A 20436-nucleotide genomic window follows, 5' to 3' on the forward strand; every position below is an offset into this window, starting at 1 on the left:
TACAACTTTAGAAACATAAAATATTGACAAATCCATGACAAATATATTTGAATACACAAGTCTCTACTGCCTGGCTAAAAAAAACAACAACAAAAAAAGCAGCCGTTTGGATTTAAATAAGCAGATACTTAAGAGCCTATGACTGGATCATTATTGCAGTGATTAGTATGTTTCAGCTGGCAACAATTCTTTTAACCCTAACTGATGCAGTGTGTAGATTCTCATTTCTTAAACAACCATGTCAGAAGACATATCCAGTGGTTGTGGAAAAGATGTTACTGTATTTCAGAAGGGGCAAATTATTGGCCTGCATCAAGCTAAGAAAACAACTAAGGAGATTGCTGAAATGACTGGAATTGGGTTCAGATTTGTCCAACGCATTATTAAAACCTGGAATGATAGTGGTGAACTGTCAGCCTCACGGAAGAAATGAGGTCAGAAAAAAATCTTGAATGATCATGATTGGAGATCACTCAAATGCTTGGTGAAGTCACATCGTAAAAAATCGACAGTAGAACTCATGGCTATGTTTAGTAGTGAAAATAAGAGCATTTGCACATGCACAATGCAATGAGAATTTACAGGATTGGGACTAAACAGCTGTGTGGCCACAAGAAAGCCACTTGTTAGTGAGGCTAATCGGAAAAAACGACTTCAGTTTGCTAAGGAGCAGAAAGATTGGACTGTGGAGCAATGGAAAAAGGTCATGTGGTCTGATGAGTCCAGATTTACCCTATTTCAAAGCGATGGGCGCGTCAGGGTAAGAAGGGAAGCGCATGAAGCGATGCACCCGTCATGCATAGTGCCCACTGTTCAAGCCTCTGGAGGCAGTGTTATGATCTGGGGTTGCTTCAGTTGGTCAGGTCTAAGCTTAACAATGTTATGCAGCAATAAAATGAAGTCAGCAGACTACCAGAATGTACTGAATGACCAGGTTATCCCATCAATGGATTTTTTCTTCCCTGACAGCACGGGCATATTCCAGGATGACAATGCCAAGGTTCATCAGGCGTGAATTGTGAAAGAGTGGTTCAGGGACCATGAGGAATCATTTTCACAAATGAATTGGCCACCACAGAGTCCTGACCTTAACCCCATTGAAAGTCTTTGAGATGTGCTGTAGAAGACTTTATGTAGGGGTTTGACTCTCCCGTCATCAACACAAGATCTTGGCCAAAAATGTATGCAACTCTACGTGGAAATAAATGTTGTGACATTGCATAAGGTTGACGAAACAATGTCACGATGAATGCGCACTGTAATCAAAGCTAAAGGCGGTCCAACGAAATAGTAGAGCATGCAACTTTTTTTTTGGCCAGGCAGTGTATTATAAATATTTTTGTAAATTTTTACTGTTTTATAGATATTTTAGATCCCTTAACCCTACCCCAACCCCTAAACATTTGACTTTTCAACAATATAAAAAGATGTATCGAGTAGATTAAGGTACAGTGACAATAATTTTTGTTACAGTATATTAATTTATATACAGTTGAAGTCAGAAGTTTACATACACCTTAGCCAAATACATTTAAACTCCTGACATTTAATCATAGAAAACTTTCCGACTTCCGCAGTTAGGATCACTATTTTAAGAATGTGAAATGTCAGAATAATAGTAGAGAGAATTATTTATTTCAGCTTTTATTTCTTTCATCACATTCCGAGTGGGTCAGAAGTTTTCATACACTTGGTTAGTATTTGGTAGCATTGCCTTTAAATTGTTTAACTTGGGTCAAACATTTTGGGTAGCCTTCCACAAGCTTCTCACAATAAGTTGCTGGAATTTTGTCCCATTCCTCCAGACAGAACTGGTGTAACTGAGTCAGGTTTGTAGGACTCCTTGCTTGCATATGCTTTTTCAGTTCTGCCCACAAATTTTCGATCGAATTGAGGTCAGGGCTTTGGATGGCCACTCCAATACCTTGAATTTGTTGTCCTTAAGCCATTTTGCCACAACTTTGGAGGTATGCTTTGGGTCATTGTCCATTTGGAAGATCCATTTGCGACTGAGCTTTAACTTCCTGGCTGATGTCTTGAGATGTTGTTTCAATATATCCACATCATTTTCTTTCATGATGCCATCTATTTTGTGAAGAGCACCAGTCCCTCCTGCAGCAAAGCACACATGATGCTGCCACCCCCATGCTTCACTGTTGGGATGGTGTTCTTCAGCTTGCAATCCTCACTCTTTTTCCTCCAAACTTAACAATGGTCATTATGGCCAAACAGTTCAATTTTTGTTTCATCAGACCAGAGGACATTTATCCAAAAAGTAAGATCTTTGTTTACATGTGCACTTGCAAACTGTAGTCTGGCTTTTTTATGGCAGTTTTGGAGCAGTTGCTTCTTCCTTGCTGAGCAGCCTTTCAGGTTATGTCGAAATAGGACTCGTTTTACTGTGGATATAAGGACTGTGGTCCTTTGCTGTTGTTCTGGGATTGATTTACACATTTTGCACCAAACTACGTTCATCTCTAGGAGACCGAATGCGTCTCTTTCCTGAGCGGTATGATGGCTGTGTGGTCCCATGGTGTTTATACTTGCGTACTGTTGTTTGTACAGATGAACCTTCAGATGTTTGGAAATTGCTCCCAAGGATGAACCAGACTTGTGGAGGTCCACAATTTTATTTCTGAGGTCTTGGCTGATTTCTTTTAATTTTCCCATGATGTCAAGCAAAGAGGCACTGAGTTTGAAGGTAGGCCTTAAAATACATCCCCAGGTACACCTCCAATTGACTCCAATTAGTCTATCAGAAGCTAATTGCCTAATTGCCTAAAGGCCTACTCAACATGCACTTAAGATCTGTGAAGATGATGTGTGCCGGATCTTTTGGGCATACTGCAAAACCAGTTTCCCCAAGGGGATAAAATTAAATAAAGCTCTCTATTTCTCTTCCGGAAACAGAAGACAAGAAAAGCACAGGGCCCAGATGGTGTTTCACCCACTTGTCTAAAATCCTGTGCTGATCAGCTGGCCCCCATCTTCACACAGATCTTCAACAGATCACTGGAGTAGTGTGAAGTTCCCTGGTTCTTCAAATGCTTCACAGTCATCCCCGTCCCAAAGAAACCCAAGATCAGAGGACTTTATGACTACAGACCCATCGCTCTGACATCTGTGGTCATGAAGACATTTGAGAGGCTGGTGTTGACCCACCTGAAGGACATCACTGAATCCTTTCTGGATCCCCTTCAATTTGCTTATAGAGCAAACAGGTCTGTGGATGATGCAGTCAATATGGGACTGCATTACATACTTCAAAATCTAGACAGACCAGGGACTTATGCAAGGATACTATTTGTTGACTTCAGTTCGACTTTTAACACCATCAACCCCGCTCTCCTATGGACTAAATTAACCCAGCTCTCTGTTCCCGGCTCTATCTGTCAGTGGATCACCAGCTTTCTGACAGACAGGTAGCAGCTAGTGAGAATGGGGAAATTCACCTCCAGCACATGTACAATCAGCACTGGTGCCCCCCAGGGATGTGTGCTCTCCCCACTACTCTTCTCCCTGTATTCCAACGGCTGCATCACCAAGGACCACTCTGTTAAGCTCCTGAGGGTCGCAGATGACACTACAGTCATCTGCCTCATCCAAGCTGACGATGAGTCTGCATACAGAAGGGAGGTTGAATAGCTGGCCGTCTGGTGCAGTTAAAACAACCTGAAGCTGAACACGCTTAAAACAGTGGAGATGATAGAGAACTTTAGGAGGAACACCCCAACATTAACCCTGCTCACCATTCTGAACAACACTGTTCAACCTGCCACAGGTGCTGCTGATACAGTTCTACTCAGCAGTCATTGAGTCTGTCCTCTGCACTTCTATAACTGTCTGGTTTGGTTCAGCTACCAAGTCAGACATCAGATGACTTCAAAGGATAGTTCGGACTGCTGAGAGGATTATTGACACTCCCCTACCCACCCTGCTAGAACTGTACACATCCAGAGTGACAAAGTGCTGGTAAAATCACTCTTGACCCTATTCACCCAGCACATTTCCTCTTCGAACAGTTGCCCTCTGACCGGCACTACAGAGCACTGAGCACCAGAACAGCCAGGCACAGGAACAGTTTTTTTCCTCAGGCCATCCACCTCATGAACAGTTAAAACTGCCTCCAAATACTTTCCTTTGGTCAATACAACCATGTGCAATATTCAATCCATCCATTCCTACTTATATCCATATTTCATTTATATTCTTTAACATATCCTACCTCTTCTTCAATACATTACATCATCTGTATATCTGTATATAAAATATTCTAACAACACCATTGTATATTTCTCTTTTTTTTATTTGTTATATCGTATTTATTTTTTAAAATTATTTTTAGGTCAATATACACTATATTGCCAAAAGTATTCGCTCACCCATCCAAATAATTGAATTCAGGTGTTCCAATCACTTCCATGGCCACAGGTGTATAAAATGAAGCACCTAGGCATGCAGACTGCTTCTACAAACATTTGTAAAAGAATGGGCCGCTCTCAGGAGCTCAGTGAATTCCAGTGTGGTACTGTGATAGGATGCCATCTGTGCAACAAGTCCAGTCGTGAAATTTCCTCGCTACTAAATATTCCACAGTCAACTGTCAGTGGTATTATAACAAAGTGGAAGCGATTGGGAATGACAGCAACTCAGCCACGAAGTGGTAGGCCACGTAAAATGACAGAGCGGGGTCAGCGGATGCTGAGGCGCATAGTGCGCAGAGGTCGCCAACTTTCTGCAGAGTCAATCGCTACAGACCTCCAAAGTTCATGTGGCCTTCAGATTAGCTCAAGAACAGTGCATAGAGAGCTTCATGGAATGGGTTTCCATGGCCGAGCAGCTGCATCCAAGCCATACATCACCAAGTGCAATGCAAAGCGTCGGATGCAGTGGTGTAAAGCACGCCACCACTGGACTCTAGAGCAGTGGAGACGCGTTCTCTGGAGTGATGAATCACGCTTCTCCATCTGGCAATCTGATGGACGAGTCTGGGTTTGGCGGTTGCCAGGAGAACGGTACTTGTCTGACTGCATTGTGCCAACTGTGAAATTTGGTGGAGGGGGGATTATGGTGTGGGGTTGTTTTTCAGGAGCTGGGCTTGGCCCCTTAGTTCCAGTGAAAGGAACTCTGAATGCTTCAGCATAGCAAGAGATTTTGGACAATTCCATGCTCCCAACATTGTGGGAACAGTTTGGGGATGGCCCCTTCCTGTTCCAACATGACTGCGCACCAGTGCACAAAGCAAGGTCCATAAAGACATGGATGAGCGAGTTTGGTGTGGAAGAACTTGACTGGCCTGCACAGAGTCCTGACATCAACCCGATAGAGCACCTTTGGGATGAATTAGAGCGAAGACTGCGAGCCAGGCCTTCTCGTCCAACATCAGTGTCTGACCTCACAAATGCGCTTCTGGAAGAATGGTCAAAAATTCCCATAAACACACTCCTAAACCTTGTGGAAAGCCTTCCCAGAAGAGTTGAAGCTGTTGTAGCTGCAAAGGGTGGGCCGACGTCATATTAAACCCTATGGATTAAGAATGGGATGTCACTTAAGTTCATATGCGTCTAAAGGCAGATGAGTGAATACTTTTGGCAATATAATATATATGTTTGTATGTATGTATATATGTTGCATTCTCTTGCAGTGGAAGCTTCTGTCACCATGACAAATTTCTTGTGTGTGTAAGCATACTTGGCAATAAAGCTGATTCTGATTCTGATAACCACTTATTTATTTATTTGTTTATTTTTTATCCCCTTTTCTCCCAATTTGGAATGCCTAATTCCCACTACTTAGTAGGTCCTCGTGGTGGTGCTGTTACTCACCTCAATCCGGGTGGCCGAGGACAAATCTCAGTTGCCTCCGCTTCTGAGACAGTCAATCTGCGCATCTTATCACGTGGCTCATTGTGCATGACACCAGAGACTCGCAGCACGGGAGGCTCATGCTACTCTCCGCGATCCACGCACAGCTTAACACATGCCCCATTGAGAGCGAGAACCCCTAATTGCGACCACGAGGAGGTTACCCCATGTGACTCTACCCTCCCTAGCAACCGGGCCAATTTTGGTTGCTTAGGAGACCTGGCTGGAGTTACTCAGCATGCCCTAGATTCGAACTCGCGACTCCAGGGGTGGTAGTCAGCATCAATACTCGCTGAGCTACCCAGGCCCCCACTGATAACCATTTATTAAGCATATAAAACACGTAACAGGCAGATGCAATTTATCACAATAATTTATTCAGAAAAATTGCAAAATTCAGTACAAAAGTAGTCCAAAGGGCAATGCACTCCATCCATTGTGCTCCCTGACGGCATACAGTAGCTTTTTGTGAGGTAGAGAGTGCAATTTAAGTTATTAATGTCTTCTCCTGATGCATACTGTAACTGCGCTGTCATCTCATTCAAACATATACATCATGGAATACGGCAGTCGCAAATGATCAAGAGACACTTGAGAGCCAATGAGCATTTGACATCACTGTCATAAAACCTATGTTCGTGCTTCTTGAGGGGTCGTGTCTAGAAGGGATCCCTCTCTCGTCAATCTCACGAGATTCTTACACAGCGTTAATTTGAAGTCGCACAGCAACGAGGGGCGCTCGTAAAATATTATTTTCAATTGTCTGTTTTAATGAACAGTCAGTTTTGATGATCAATTCAAGCTCTAAAATAAATATTTCACATAATAAATGTGATAACTTTAGCTCTACGTCTGCTACTTTTCAGTCATGAGATATTGTTGGTCACTGCAGAAGCACATCAATCAGCTCAGGACACATTTGTTTGCATTTTTCTTTGCGATTCGACTGGAAATGAGCGCGAGCTGCAGAACACAAGATTTGTTTTGCATTTTCCAGTTCAAAAATAGATAAACATCTTTAAACAGTAGCTAGTTTTTTCAACAAAACACTTTTTAATTCATGAATTACTGTTAATGTCATTAAAGTCACAATAACAGAATCTAAGATTTAAAGTAATATGTGCCTTAACATGACCTTATGTCAAAATATTACTGTACCGTATCCAAGAAAAATGGGATGCTATATGAGATTACAAGTAGACAGCAGGATTTCTTAATAATAATAATAATAATAATAATAAGGCAGAGGCTATTTGCACTAAGTGTAAATAGCAACATCTTTGCACTAAGTGCAGGTAGTGTTAGACAGATACTATTTGCACCTCTGATTAAATACTAACAGTGTATCACTGCAGTGTGTTTAATTTAAAGTCTCACAGTCACCCTACACCAATCTATCACTGCAAGGAAATCAACCTTTATTTTAATTTGATTTATTATTATGTATTATTAAGCAGTTTTAAAGAAAACTATTAAGAGAGGAGACAGGAAACTGGATGGGGAAAACTGGGTCAAAAGAAGGATGAGACATTCAAAGAGCAGTTCGTCTTTAATTTCTTTGTTTCCACCAGACTATTTCAGTGCAAATAGCCACACTATGTGGCAGGTATTTACACCTAGTGCAAATAGTCACTCAATGATAATAATGATGTTATATTATTGATATTATTAAAGTTTCTAATGCTTTTCATCATTAATACGCAGAGATGCGAGCTAAAAAGCACAGGCGAAAGCACCTTAACAAAATGCGTATGCTTGAGAATTTGATGAGGGAGGGGTCCCTTCTAGACACAACCTTCTTGAGGCGAAAGCAACGAAAGCATGAAAACGAAAGCAACGTGGGTTGACGGTTACGGCAGGGGTGCTACGGCGGATGGATACGGAGATATAAAAGGCTTGAATTTGGGTCTATTCCTTAAACAATTCTATCTGAAGATTTGGATTATAGTGAACAAATTAAATTGATTAATTTTATTATTATTTTATGGTGCTTTTGTGGTTTATTTTTTTATTATTTTTTTTGGCATATTCTGAAAACTCCTTTTGTGTCCCCTGGCAAACCAAATTTAAATTTAATGCTTAATGAATGATTAAATGAGTAAAGAGTTTTTATTCATGTTAACATTTTAAGGTTTAATCTTGGTTAAAATGATATAATCCTTTAAAACATTGTATAGGGCAGCAGAAATCACACAGAACTGAATGAAAATGTTATAATGTCAAATTATAATGTCAACTGCATTAAATAAATGTTAACTAATCTAATTGATTATAAATGCACTGGAATTAACTGATTAATTCCATGAATTGAATATTAATTGACTCAAACAGTACATGTAAACATTTGTACATTTCTAAAGGTGATTATACGTAAAATGATGATGTTTAGATGCTGTAAATACGTCAGTATTTTACGTTTCGGTGTCTGTGCAAGAAAATGAAGATTTTTTTTGCGTTATTTTCTTGATGATTAAGCACATTTTTTTGTCAGAGTGCGAGCTATGCCCTCCACAGTCGCTGTGCATTGAAACTTACTTGTATTAAAACTGTGTATAAATACTGTGTTGAAATTGGGGAAGTCTGAATATGCAAACGGCTAAATATATCAGCTTCGCAGAAGTAAGGTCTTATGTCACTCTGTGGAGTTCATGCAAAAGCCACTGGATACTTTTTAGGCTATTTTTATGAACGGGCCCACCCAGTCTGGGTGTGAAAAAACAAAGAACCAGCAACTGTCATAATTTCAAATGACGTGTGTTTTAGTAATGTGATTAATCCGTTAATAAAGTGAGTTAAGGTGGAATCCCTTAGTGCTACAGTAAGTGAAGCCCTGCAAAAACTTTATATGGTCATTGCAAAACAGGAAGTTCTGAATTAGGCCTACATGCCTATTGAGAGTCTTAAGTTATTCGCTCAGAAAGAAAACAAGATTGTAGATCTTGTAGACAGGAACTAGGGATGGAAATCAGCAGGGACCTGCCAGTATGATATTACATCAATATTGCGATTCTTCATATTTAGTGTATTGTGATTTAAACTGTGATATTGCGGTCCTTTACTCACTTATTTCTCATTCAACTTCATTGGACTCCAAAAACTCTTGCAGTCTAACTGTATGTAGGAACTGTATGGACATCCTTGCAAATGCAACTAATAAAAATGTTTCAGTGATGTTCAACTGAACCGTAGGTTTTTTTTTTTTTATTAGACCAAAAAGTTTTGAGTGATTACATTGCACACTGGTTTGAGTGAATCACTTGAGAGTGAGACTTTAATGGAGTGCTTTGTGCTTTGGTGTTCCATGGTGTCATGTAGCACTGCATTATGGGTTAAATTAGTCAAGGGTAAAAAAATCTTTGCAAAGTCTTAAGTGTACTATTTTATTATTCTCCTAAAATGAGTAGAGAGGGGGGATGAGTGTGCAGTATGTCTGACTTTCATTTAAACAAAAAGCCTTTTTCTGTAGTGAAACTTTTAATGTTAGGTTAAATATTAACAACACCTTTTAAACTAATTCAGCTGTGTGCTCTTTATTCCACAGGTACGAGTAAGAATCCCATCTGGACTGTGAGAGCTGTGCTGCAGCTGGACTCACTATAAAACAGGTAATTAATGGAAGGAGCAGGTAGCTAAAACTAAAACCCATGTGATTGCTGACAGATGATGCTTGTGTGTTTTCTTGCCTAATCAAACTCAGAAGTGTGTGGTATGTTTTGTTTTACTGGAATCCTACAAACGTAATGCTTGCAGAAAGCTTAGCTATTACCTCTGCATCAACGAGCCCCAAAGGCACCATACCGAACACCTGTGTGTCTGCTCAGGCCTAGGAATAATCTATTTTTTTCCTTGTTTTACAAGTGGGTGAATGTTACATTTCTGACAGGGGGCCTTTTAAATGCCATTGAGTAAACTGAAACATGGCAGTAATGACAGCCTGTAGCCTTTAACTGTATTTACTTGCTTGCTCTATGGAGCCGATTTTTAGTCAGATGAAAAGAGAAACTCTCAAAAGACATTGAAACAGCTACGCTCTTATCCTGTAAATCAAGACAACTTTGTATGAAACTATGTAACCCACTTCAGTGTAGCCATTGCTTAGAAACTTCTGTGAGTTACACTTACTGCAGTGGTAAAACAACCTAACAGTCTCACGGGACATTCTTAAGGAGTGAGGTAAGACTGACCCAGGAAACCTCCCAGTATTTTATTCTTGGATTATTTCTCTTTATGGGAAAATACAGTCACCACTCCCTCTCAGTGTAGTTCCCTGTAAAAGAAAACAATAATCATCTGAACCAGACATATCATTGGATTAGATTCAGTGTAATGTGTCTGCATAGTGCAACCTGGGATGTTACATTATAATAATAATAATTCAGAGACAAAAGTTTTTTGTGATACAGACAGATAAACAGACAGATAGATTAGCTTTAGCATTATTTGCATGAACCCTGGAAGTCTAAGAGAGTTATAAAATTGTAATTTACAGGCATGGAAAAGTACTGGACATTTCTGTAGTGATTATAATTATATATTTTTTTATGCTCTGCTCTAAAATATTCAGTTGGCTAGAATCTGCTATTTGTGAGTGCTATCTCTTAAAAAAATAAAATAAAAAATCCTTATCCAGCAATTGCAAATGACTGGAAAAATCTGGGAAATTCATTGGTCAGAAGGTGTAGGAACCCTGTCTGATGCTTAAGAGAGCCCCAGTGAATAAGCTGCTATTAAATCAGGTTGTGAAGGAATTTGTTCATTGCCCTTAACCCTCTGGGGTCTGAGGGTATTTTGGGCCTTGGAGAAGTTTTGACATGCCTTGACATTTGTGCTTTTTTCAGTTGCTTAAAAACATATTAACGGCTAAAGTCTGATAACACTGTATTCAGCACAAACTGGACTACAATAATATGTGAGCAACATGTATGTACATGTTTGTATTTTTGAGAAAATAACGTTTATGCATGGTTTTTGAAGTCACTGAAATAAGGCCTTATAACACATACTAAACATTTGTTCCCAATACTTTTGAGAACTGGATCTTGTAGCCTAGAGTTTTTGCTATAAAATGATGTGAAAACCATCCTGATCACTCATTAATACAAAACAATATAGTCATTTAACATTTGTAAGACACGTTTAGTGTTAGAAAGGCCATATGCGAGGAGGCGTGAATGATCATGAATATAGATGTGATTCACACCTGAGGAGACAAAGACCCCTCCCCTGAGAGAGAATGAATGTGAGGAGACTTAATGATTGAATGTATTGTTTGTAGCTTATTCACAAAATCAAGTTTAAGTTAAAAGAAGTAATCTGACTATACATTTTCTTTACATAAAGACTTTACTTAAAAAATTTAGACCTACACTACCATTTAAAAGTTTTAGATCGGTAAGATTTTTTAATGTTTTTAAAAGTCTCTTCTGCTCACCAAGGCTGCATTTATTTGATCCAAAATACAGCAAAAACAGTGATATTGTGAAATATTTTTACAATTTAAAATAACTGTTTTCTCTTTGAATATATTGTAAAATGCAATTTATTCCTGTGATCAAAGCTGAATTTTCAGCATCATTACTGCAGTCTTCAGTGTCACATGATCCTTCAGAAATCATTCTAATATGCTGATTTTCTAATATGGGCATATTTACAGCACATTTTACACATTTACACCCGAACAGATATTTGCAAGCACAAGCTTCGTTGATGATAATGAGGCAGCATAAACACTAGTTAAAATATAATCTAAACATTCATATTATTTTTGTATCATATTACATATCATATTTATATCATACAGCATACAATTTAAATACCTGCTTTAGCCGAAACAGCATTGAAATGTAACTAAAACTTGCCTATTGGGACATACAATATTTCAAATGTCAATACTCTGAATCCTGGCTGGCAAGTCTGTAAATAGTCCAACTAGTAAAATATGTCCATGTTTATATAAAATAGCATGTCAGCTAATGTAAGTAAAACTAAATGACTTACTCATCCGAAATTGTATCCTCAGCTGGATCAAGTCGCTCTTCAAAATGCAAATGTTCCTCATCAGATTCCCGCTCTTCTTCTGAGGAAAATGTGAACTCTTCCTCACCTGTGTAGCGTGCCATCATCCAAACGCGCAGAAAAGTGAATGAACTTGATGTTTTTTAAGGCACTGTTGGGGGCGTTTACCATTAGCATTGATCGCCTCAGTACATTACCGTATGAATAGCGCGCTCTGCTGGTGGGTGTGATCTCATTAGCGATAATTAGCTGAGCCAGGAGAAACTGTACATCGCTTTGTTTCATACAGATTACATTGCAGGAGAATATTTGTTTTACATTTGAATTGTTTTATTTAAAATAGACATTTTAAGCTTTCTTTAGACATATGTTTCATGTTTGTCTGACAAGTATTCGTGGAGTTTCAGTTCATTTTCGTGATGTGTTTCAGAAAGATGCTCGCAGAGACAGAGACGGCTGAAAGCACACCCTGTTTATTTTCTTTATTTTACAGAAGTACAAGGTTTTGTTGTTATTGTGAGTGTACACAAATAAAAGTAGACCCTTTATAGTTTCTAATGATGTCTTACACTTATCTGTATGCCCAAACATTTTAAGTTGTTTCCGCTGTTATGAGGAAAAAATCCAGCAGGACGCGCCACCGCGTCCGTCGACCCTAGGGGGTTAATATACTAAGAGATGTCTTTGTCAATTAAGGACACAATTTTATTAAACATGTAAACCCTTTCCCATGTCATAAATCATGGTTGACAGCTTTGATAAGCCACATGTGTAGTTCTGTTCCTCAACTGCTTTGAGATTTCATCTGACAGTCTTAATCACAGGTTTGCAGCACAGTCTGCCCAACAGTGTTGGGGGTAACATGATAAAAGTAACATGATTTATGTAATCAGATAATTTTTTTTGAGTAACAAGTAAAGTAATGCAATATTTTTTATCTTAGACCATAATATCCAAGTTATTTTTTAAAATAAGAAATGCATTGCTTTTTTACACCTCTCCTTTCCCTGTATTGTGATAAATCAGAGTGTGCAAACTTTGAGGAGGGACATGATGGGCATTGTAGTTCTAGAGAGTGGGAGGCATACTAGAGATGTTCAGTGAAGTTGTAGTATGTGTGTGCATGATGGGCATTGTAGTTCTAGAGAGTATGAGCCATGCTTATCAGCGATGGGCAGAGCACAACAAGTCTTCTTTTAGCCCACCCTGAGATTTATGTTTTAAAAATGACAATATATTGCTGGTAAAGGAATGCAAATCTGAATGCTTCAGTGGAATGCAGTTGTACTCATCATTTGCAGCGGTGGATTTTTTATTTTGTGCTCTGGAGCTTAAATGAGCAGCTGTCATAAACTTTGCCATTGTCATGACGATCACAGCAAGAGTTAAGGAATGTGTTCTCATAAAGCAACATTTTGTCAAAAATGTAACATTTGGGTAAGTGATACTTTGATTCATGTAGGCTGCATTTAAAAGTGTGTAAACGCACATTTTCGTGGTATAATATAGCACAGGCATAAGCTGGAGAAGTCTTCCCATGGCCACAGCATGATTATACAGATACATACAACGTGGAATGATCGCCGACTGTTTGTGCATCCGAATTGCTTTGTATTGAAGCTGCCCATAACTACTTCTCAAGGATCAGTTTGCATCCGAACTGCTCTGTGTTAAAGCATATAACATTCATCATTCGGTTGAGTGAAGCGCAATTGATTCATGTTTTAATACACACTGCGTTAAAAAAAAAAAAGTACGCACGTTTAGGCAGAGGGATTATAAGACTAATCTTCCACTGGCCATGGCAGGATATACAGGGTGAAATACTCACTCAGTTCACTGACTTATGCAGCCGAACTGCTCCATGATACAGCTCCCCTTATCTGGGAGAATGGGATGAGAAAAGCTGACTCTGGATCAGCAGCTGCGAGCAACGTACTACATGGTTTGTATATGCAGACAAAATGTCTTAATTTCTTAAAATATTAGACTAATAATCTATAATAAACAAGTAATTTGATTCATGAAACAAAGTTTTGAAGACATTTTGGTAGCATTAAAAATGATTCCATTCAAGTTGAATTAACATGCGCGTTTCAAGTTGTATGCGATCAACAAGTGGCGTCTGTACGCACCGTGGATCAGCTCAAAACAAGCGTGCATTGAGATAACTCAAGTGAAAAATATTCATTTATTCATCAGACTTATTCCTTGAACATGTTAGGTTGGCATTCCCCACTGTATTTTATCCTGACTTCTGAAAAACATCTCAAGTTGACTGCCATTTTCGATGGGCACAGCACATGACATATATGATGCAGGTTCAAGTGTTGGACTTTGCTGCTTTAGGTAAGACAGTGGTTATTCTTCATTATTCAAATTGGCTGCCATGTCGATGGAAAAGCAAATCATGCATATTCCAGTTATTGAGACTTTATTATAAATATAACATGAAGACCTACTGATTGTAGTCTTTCTAAATATCTGTTTGTTTAGTATGTTGTTTTGACGAGTATTGTACAGTAGCTAGCATGACCTGTAATATCTCTTCATATCTCTTGTATTTATATTGAATGCACAGCAGAAGAGAGAGTGGCTATGAGAAAAAAGTAACGCAAAAGTAACATAACACTTTACTTTTCATAATAAGTAACTTTCTAATTAATTTAGTTACTTTTTAAGGAGTAATGCAATATTATAACGAGTTACTTTTAAAAGTAATGTTACCCAACACTGCTGCCCAACGTTCACTTTATTTGTTGGGTTGGAATGCTTGTGTTAAAATATTGAGAACATGGGTCATGTAAACACAGTGCCAGCTCAAAGACCAAGCTTTTCTTGTAATGAAAGACTGGGCAAATATTTCAAAGACGTCTGTGTCTTGCAGCCATAGACATTTGTTAAAAAAAAAGACCTCAAACCATGTAGGTCCAAAAGTCTCTGCATGGTGTAGCTGTGTAATATTGCATAATCAATACATGATGGGAGTGATTTTGAGTGAAAACACAACCATTTGGTTAGAGACTGACTGTCTATCATATTTTATTGAGTCAGGTATGAGCAGCCCACAGTGATGTGCTTGAGGCTTGTCTCCATGTGGCCCCATGGGTTTTGTGGGAGAGCAATGGTAATATTTTTCCTTGAAACATAGTTGGCAAATTACATTGTTTTTCCAGTAATGGTTTTATGTAACTATTGGCTATGGCCAATTAGCATTGTTTTTGTTGCAGGGAAATTACCTATGCCAAATGCAAACCTTCATTAGTTTGAATGTTTTGTCCATTCCCCCATTATTGCATTCATCATTGTTATTTTTTAAATTGGTCAAGAGCATGCATGTAACGGAGGTGTTGAGGGTGATAGGGGGTGTCAGATCCATAAATAACAGTCTGCACAGACCTCGCATGTCATGCATGGCTCTGCTTAATTTCTCCTCTCTAAATCACTCTAAACTCCAGAACAAATACATAGTCTTCTGAGAGACCCAACTCCAAGTACTCTTTGCCAGAACCTGCAGAGTTACGTGCTCTTCAAGCTTTGTCTAGTCGTGCTTTGAGTCTAGAGTCTGGCCCGGGGCCAGTGTGAGAGAGTTTTGGGCCAGTTGATGGAACAGTCACTCGTCCTAATTGGCCACCATGTTACATGTGTTAATACATTATGCCTTAAATATTTGTTTTTATGTTTTGAACATTTTTTTTGCAAATTCTGTTGACTTGTCACCAATGCAACATAATCTAGCTGGCTAACTTAAATGAGCTTTTATTAAAATTGCTAAAATGACTTGTTGATAGTCTTGGGAAGCATCAGTAAGAATTGGTTAAAAATAACAAACCAATCAGTAACCTTTTGCATTGTTTGCCATTATTTTGGAGCAAAAGTGTGTTTATGAATATAGATTGAGTTACATTATAGTTGTATAATTTTCAGCTATTATTGCTATAAAAAAAAGCCTAAGCTGTGGCTTTATAATGCACTTACACTATGCAGTATGAATTTGAATGTATGTATCTAGTATATTAATTCTCTATGTCTATTATTATTGTCTAAAACTTTTTTACGATATGGAAGAATTTGCTGTTTTTCAGCTGACGGAAGTGACATTTCAAACACATGCAATGTTGCCACTGTTCTTGTTGTATTTTAAGTGTGAACATACTACTCACACTACATTTTTTTGGGATGCAGTTCTTGTAAATTTAATGAAAAATATTAATATACACAGTTGAAGTCAGAAGTTTACATACACTTAGGTTGAAGTCATTAAAACTAACTTTTTAACCACTCCACAGATTTAATATTAGCAAACTATAGTTTTGGTAAGTTGTTTAGGACATCTACTTTGTGCATGACACAAGTAATTTTTCCAACAATTGTTTACTGACAGATTGTTTCATTTTTAATTGACTATATCACAATTCCAGTGGGTCAGAAGTTTACATACACTAAGTTAACTGTGCCTTTAAGCAGCTTGGAAAATTCCATAAAATGATGTCAAGCCTTTAGACAATTAGCCAATTAGCTTCTGATAGGAGGTGTACTGAATTGGAGGTATACCTGTGGATGTATTTTAAGACCTACCTTCAAACTCAGTGCCTCTTTGCTTGACATCATGGGAAAATCAAAAGAAATCAGCCAAGACCTCAGAAAAATATTGTGGCCCTCCACAAGTCTGGTTCATCCTTGGGAGCAATATCCAAACGCCTGAAGGTACCACGTTCATCTGTACATACAATAGTACGCAAGTATAAACACCATGGGACCACGCAGCCATCATACTGCTCAGGAAGGAGATGCATCCTGTCTCCTAGAGATGAACATAGTTTGGGCAAAAAGTGCAAATCAATCCCAGAAAAACAGCAAAGGACCTTGTGAAGATGCTGGAGGAAACAGGTAGACAAGTATCTATATCCACAGTAAAACAAGTCCTATATCGACATTACCTGAAAGGTGCTCAGCAAGGAAGAAGCCACTGCTCCAAAACCGCCATAAAAAAGCCAGACTACAGAATGCAAGTGAACATGGTGACAAAGATCTTACTTTTTGGAGAAATGTCCTCTGGTTTGATGAAACAAAAATGGAACTTTTTGGCCATAATGACAATCGTTAAGTTTGGAGGAAAAAGGGTGAGGCTTGCAAGCCGAAGAACACCATCCCAACCATGAAGCATGGGGGTGGCAGCATCATGTTGTGGGGGTGCTTTGCTGCAGGAGGGAGTGCTGCAAAATTATGTGGATATATTGAAGCAGCATCTCAAGACATCAGCCAGGAATTTAAAGCTCGGTCACAAATGGGTCTTCCAAATGGACAATGACCCCAAACATACCCTTAAAGTTGTGGCAAAATGGCTTAAGGACAACAAAGTCAAGATATTGGAGTGGCCATCACAAAGCCCTGACCTCAATCTGATAGAAAATTTGTGGGCAGAACTGAAAAATATGTGCAAGCAAGGAGGCCTACAAACCTGACTCAGTTACACCAGTTCTGTCTGGAGGAATGGGACAAAATTCCAGCAACTAATTGTTAGAAGCTTGTGGAAGGCTTCCCAAAATGTTTGACCCAAGTTAAACAATTTAAAGGCAATGCTACCAAATACTAACAAAGTATATGTAAACTTCTAACCCACTGGGAATGTGAAGCTGAAATAAATAATTCTCTCTACTATTATTCTGACATTTCACATTCTTAAAATAAAGAGGTGATCTTAACTGACCTAAGACAGACAATGTTTTCTACGATTAAATGTCAGGAATTGTGAAAAACTGAGTTTAAATGTATTTGGCTAAGGTGTATGTAAACTTCTGACTTCAACTGTATTTTATGTTGCACATATACACTCACTGAGCACTATGGAACACTATGGTGGTCTTCTGCTATTGTAGCCCATCCGCCTCACAGTTCGACGTGATGTGCATTCTGAGATGCTATTCTGCTCACTACAATTACAGAGTGGTTATCTGAGTTACCGTACACTGTAAAAAAAAAAATTCTGTTAAATTTATGTTGAAAAACTGGCAGATGGAGTTGCCAGAAATTCACTGGAAAAAATTATGGTACAAATGTTAATTGGTTTATGGTACACTTAAAAGAAAAATATTAAATTTACAGTCAAACACTGGCAGCTGTGGTAGCCAGAAATTTACAGAAAAAAAAGATGACCACTATCATTTTATTAAATTATATAAACTTGACACACTAACCTTCTGGAACTGTGTAAATCTGCTTTTCACTTTAAAATGCATTGTTAATCACATGAACACAAAACTCCATAAGGGTAACATATGTTACACTAAAATAATGCCATAAATATGAACTAAACTACATAACATATAACACAGAACACCTCAAAGTACATAACTGATATTCAAAATAAGAAGAAACATAACTATTCCCTTATAATATGATGAAATGTGATTGGTCATACAGGGAATTCTGGGAATGCCTGATTATTGTGTTTAACCGTAATTTTAACAATAAATTTACCACAAAAATACATAATTCTTTACAACATTTTACATAGAATTTCATGTGTCGTCTTGTTAAATTTATTATAATTTTTTACAGTATATTTTAAGGTAACTACCTGTTAACCAATTAATGTTTTTTACTGTAGCATTTTTACAGTCTTTTTCTGTCAGCTCGAACAAATCTGGTCATTCTCTGTTGACCTCTCTCCTCAACAAGGCGTTTCTGTCCACAGAACTGCCTCTCACTGGATGTTTTTTGTTTTTGGCACCATTCTCTTTACACTCTAGAGACTGTTGTGTGTGAAAATCCCAGGAGATCAGCAGTTACAGAAATACTCAAACCAGCCCGTCTGGCACCAAAAATCATGCCATGATCGAAATCACTGAGATCTTATGCATTGTAGTGCTGCCACACAATTGGCTGATTAAATAATCACATGAATAAGTATGTGTACAGGTGTTCCTATAAAATTCTCAGAAGTGTAAAAATACATGGCTTTTTCTTCTTTTTTTGTGTGGAGGGGCCAGTGAAAATCCTTACAGTTGAGCCCTGCATGTGAAGCTGGTCTTTCCAACCATTCTATATTGTTATGGCACAAACTAAAGCTTATTGGCCTTTTCTTAGTTTGACTTTGAGCAGTGCTTGGATTAACTGAGGGGAAACCACACTTCTTTATTACAAAACACACTTTGTTCTCTTCTTCAAGCATTGGTTGTGACTAGGGGTGTAATGGTATGAAATGTTCACTGTATGATAACCTTCACAAAAAATACAGCGGTATAACAGTATCATGGTATTAAAGGAATGTTCCAGGTTCAATAAAAGTTTAGCTCAATCAAAAGCATTTGTGGCATAATATTGATTACCACAAATATGTATTTAGACTCGTTTTTCCTTTTCTTTAAAACAAAGCAAAAATTGAGGTTCCAGTGAGGCACTTATAATGGAAGTGAATGGGGGCCAATTTTTTTTGTTTTGTTAAAATGCTCACTTTTTCAAAATTGTAACCAAAAGGCATAAAGGATATGTGTGTAAACATAATTTTAGTGTGATAAAATCACTTACAAACCTTTTCTGTGTAAAGTTATAGCCAATTGTACAACTTCGTTACCATGACCATGTAATGTCAACAAACCCTAAAACCCTAGAACGACTGTAAAAATTACAATTTAAACAACTTTACAGCTCAAATAATACATGAGTTTTAACAGAAGAATTAATGCAAGTGCTTTTGTAAAATTATAAGCTTCACATTTCTGTGTTTAAACCTTCCAAAAATTGTCCCCATTCACTTCCATTGCCTCACTGTATCCTCGATATTTGCTTTTCTTATAGAAAAGGAGGGACGAATCGAAATTTTTGTGGTAATCAACATTATGCCACAAATGCTGTCGATTGAGATTAACTTGTATTGAACCTGTAATATGCCTTTAAGGTGCCTTGCTAAAATGATTAGCAGTTTAATATTTATTTATGATATACCATATTTTCTGGAAATAAAGTCGCACCTGAATATAAGTCGCACCTGGTCAAAATCGCATTGTTCAGAGAGAAAAAACACAGATAAGTCACATCTCTGTATAAACCGCACTGACAGAGATTGTATATGACATGCACTAGGACCTGGGAGCCGCTCCGTTATGATGAAGATTAAATTACCTCAGGAAATACAGATCTCTATGCTTTGTAAATCTATGCTGTATACAAATAAACAGCTTTTAGTCTGTGACTAAAACAGTATGCCTGTTGTATTCTATTTATCATTAACATTAGAGAATGTCTGTCTGTGGATATTTCTGATATTTAAACCCTCGCTGCTATGCATTAATTTACCGGTTCACTGACTGAATGTTTTTTCTACGAGTGTGATGAAACGTAGAGTTTGTTAGAAAAATAATGTTATGATGGACAGAATATTTAAACTGGTTGCATAAAGTACTTTTTATAGGCAAAATATTCTGAATTGGCCACATTAAAACGCTTCTACCGTCTCAATGACTTCATCTGGGTGTAAGCAGACTATATTGTATTTTCACTTACATTCATCTCCGCATATTCCTTGGGATGATGATCACGGATGTGGCTCTTCAGG

General features: G+C 38.1%; 1 protein-coding gene across 2 annotated transcripts in view; it reads left to right on the forward strand.

Annotated features, from left to right (window-relative positions):
* Positions 1 to 20436, forward strand: part of LOC127442284 (serine/threonine-protein phosphatase 2A regulatory subunit B'' subunit alpha-like) — a 123777-nt gene that overhangs the window by 24312 nt on the left and 79029 nt on the right. For both annotated transcript variants that reach the window (XM_051700186.1, XM_051700185.1), the window contains exon 2: positions 9406 to 9469. The gene's annotated coding sequence lies outside the window, so the exon portion shown is untranslated. The remainder of the gene's footprint in view (positions 1 to 9405; positions 9470 to 20436) is intronic.

The sequence above is a fragment of the Myxocyprinus asiaticus genome, chromosome 6 (assembly GCF_019703515.2).
Source record: "Myxocyprinus asiaticus isolate MX2 ecotype Aquarium Trade chromosome 6, UBuf_Myxa_2, whole genome shotgun sequence".
Lineage (NCBI taxonomy): Eukaryota > Metazoa > Chordata > Actinopteri > Cypriniformes > Catostomidae > Myxocyprinus > Myxocyprinus asiaticus.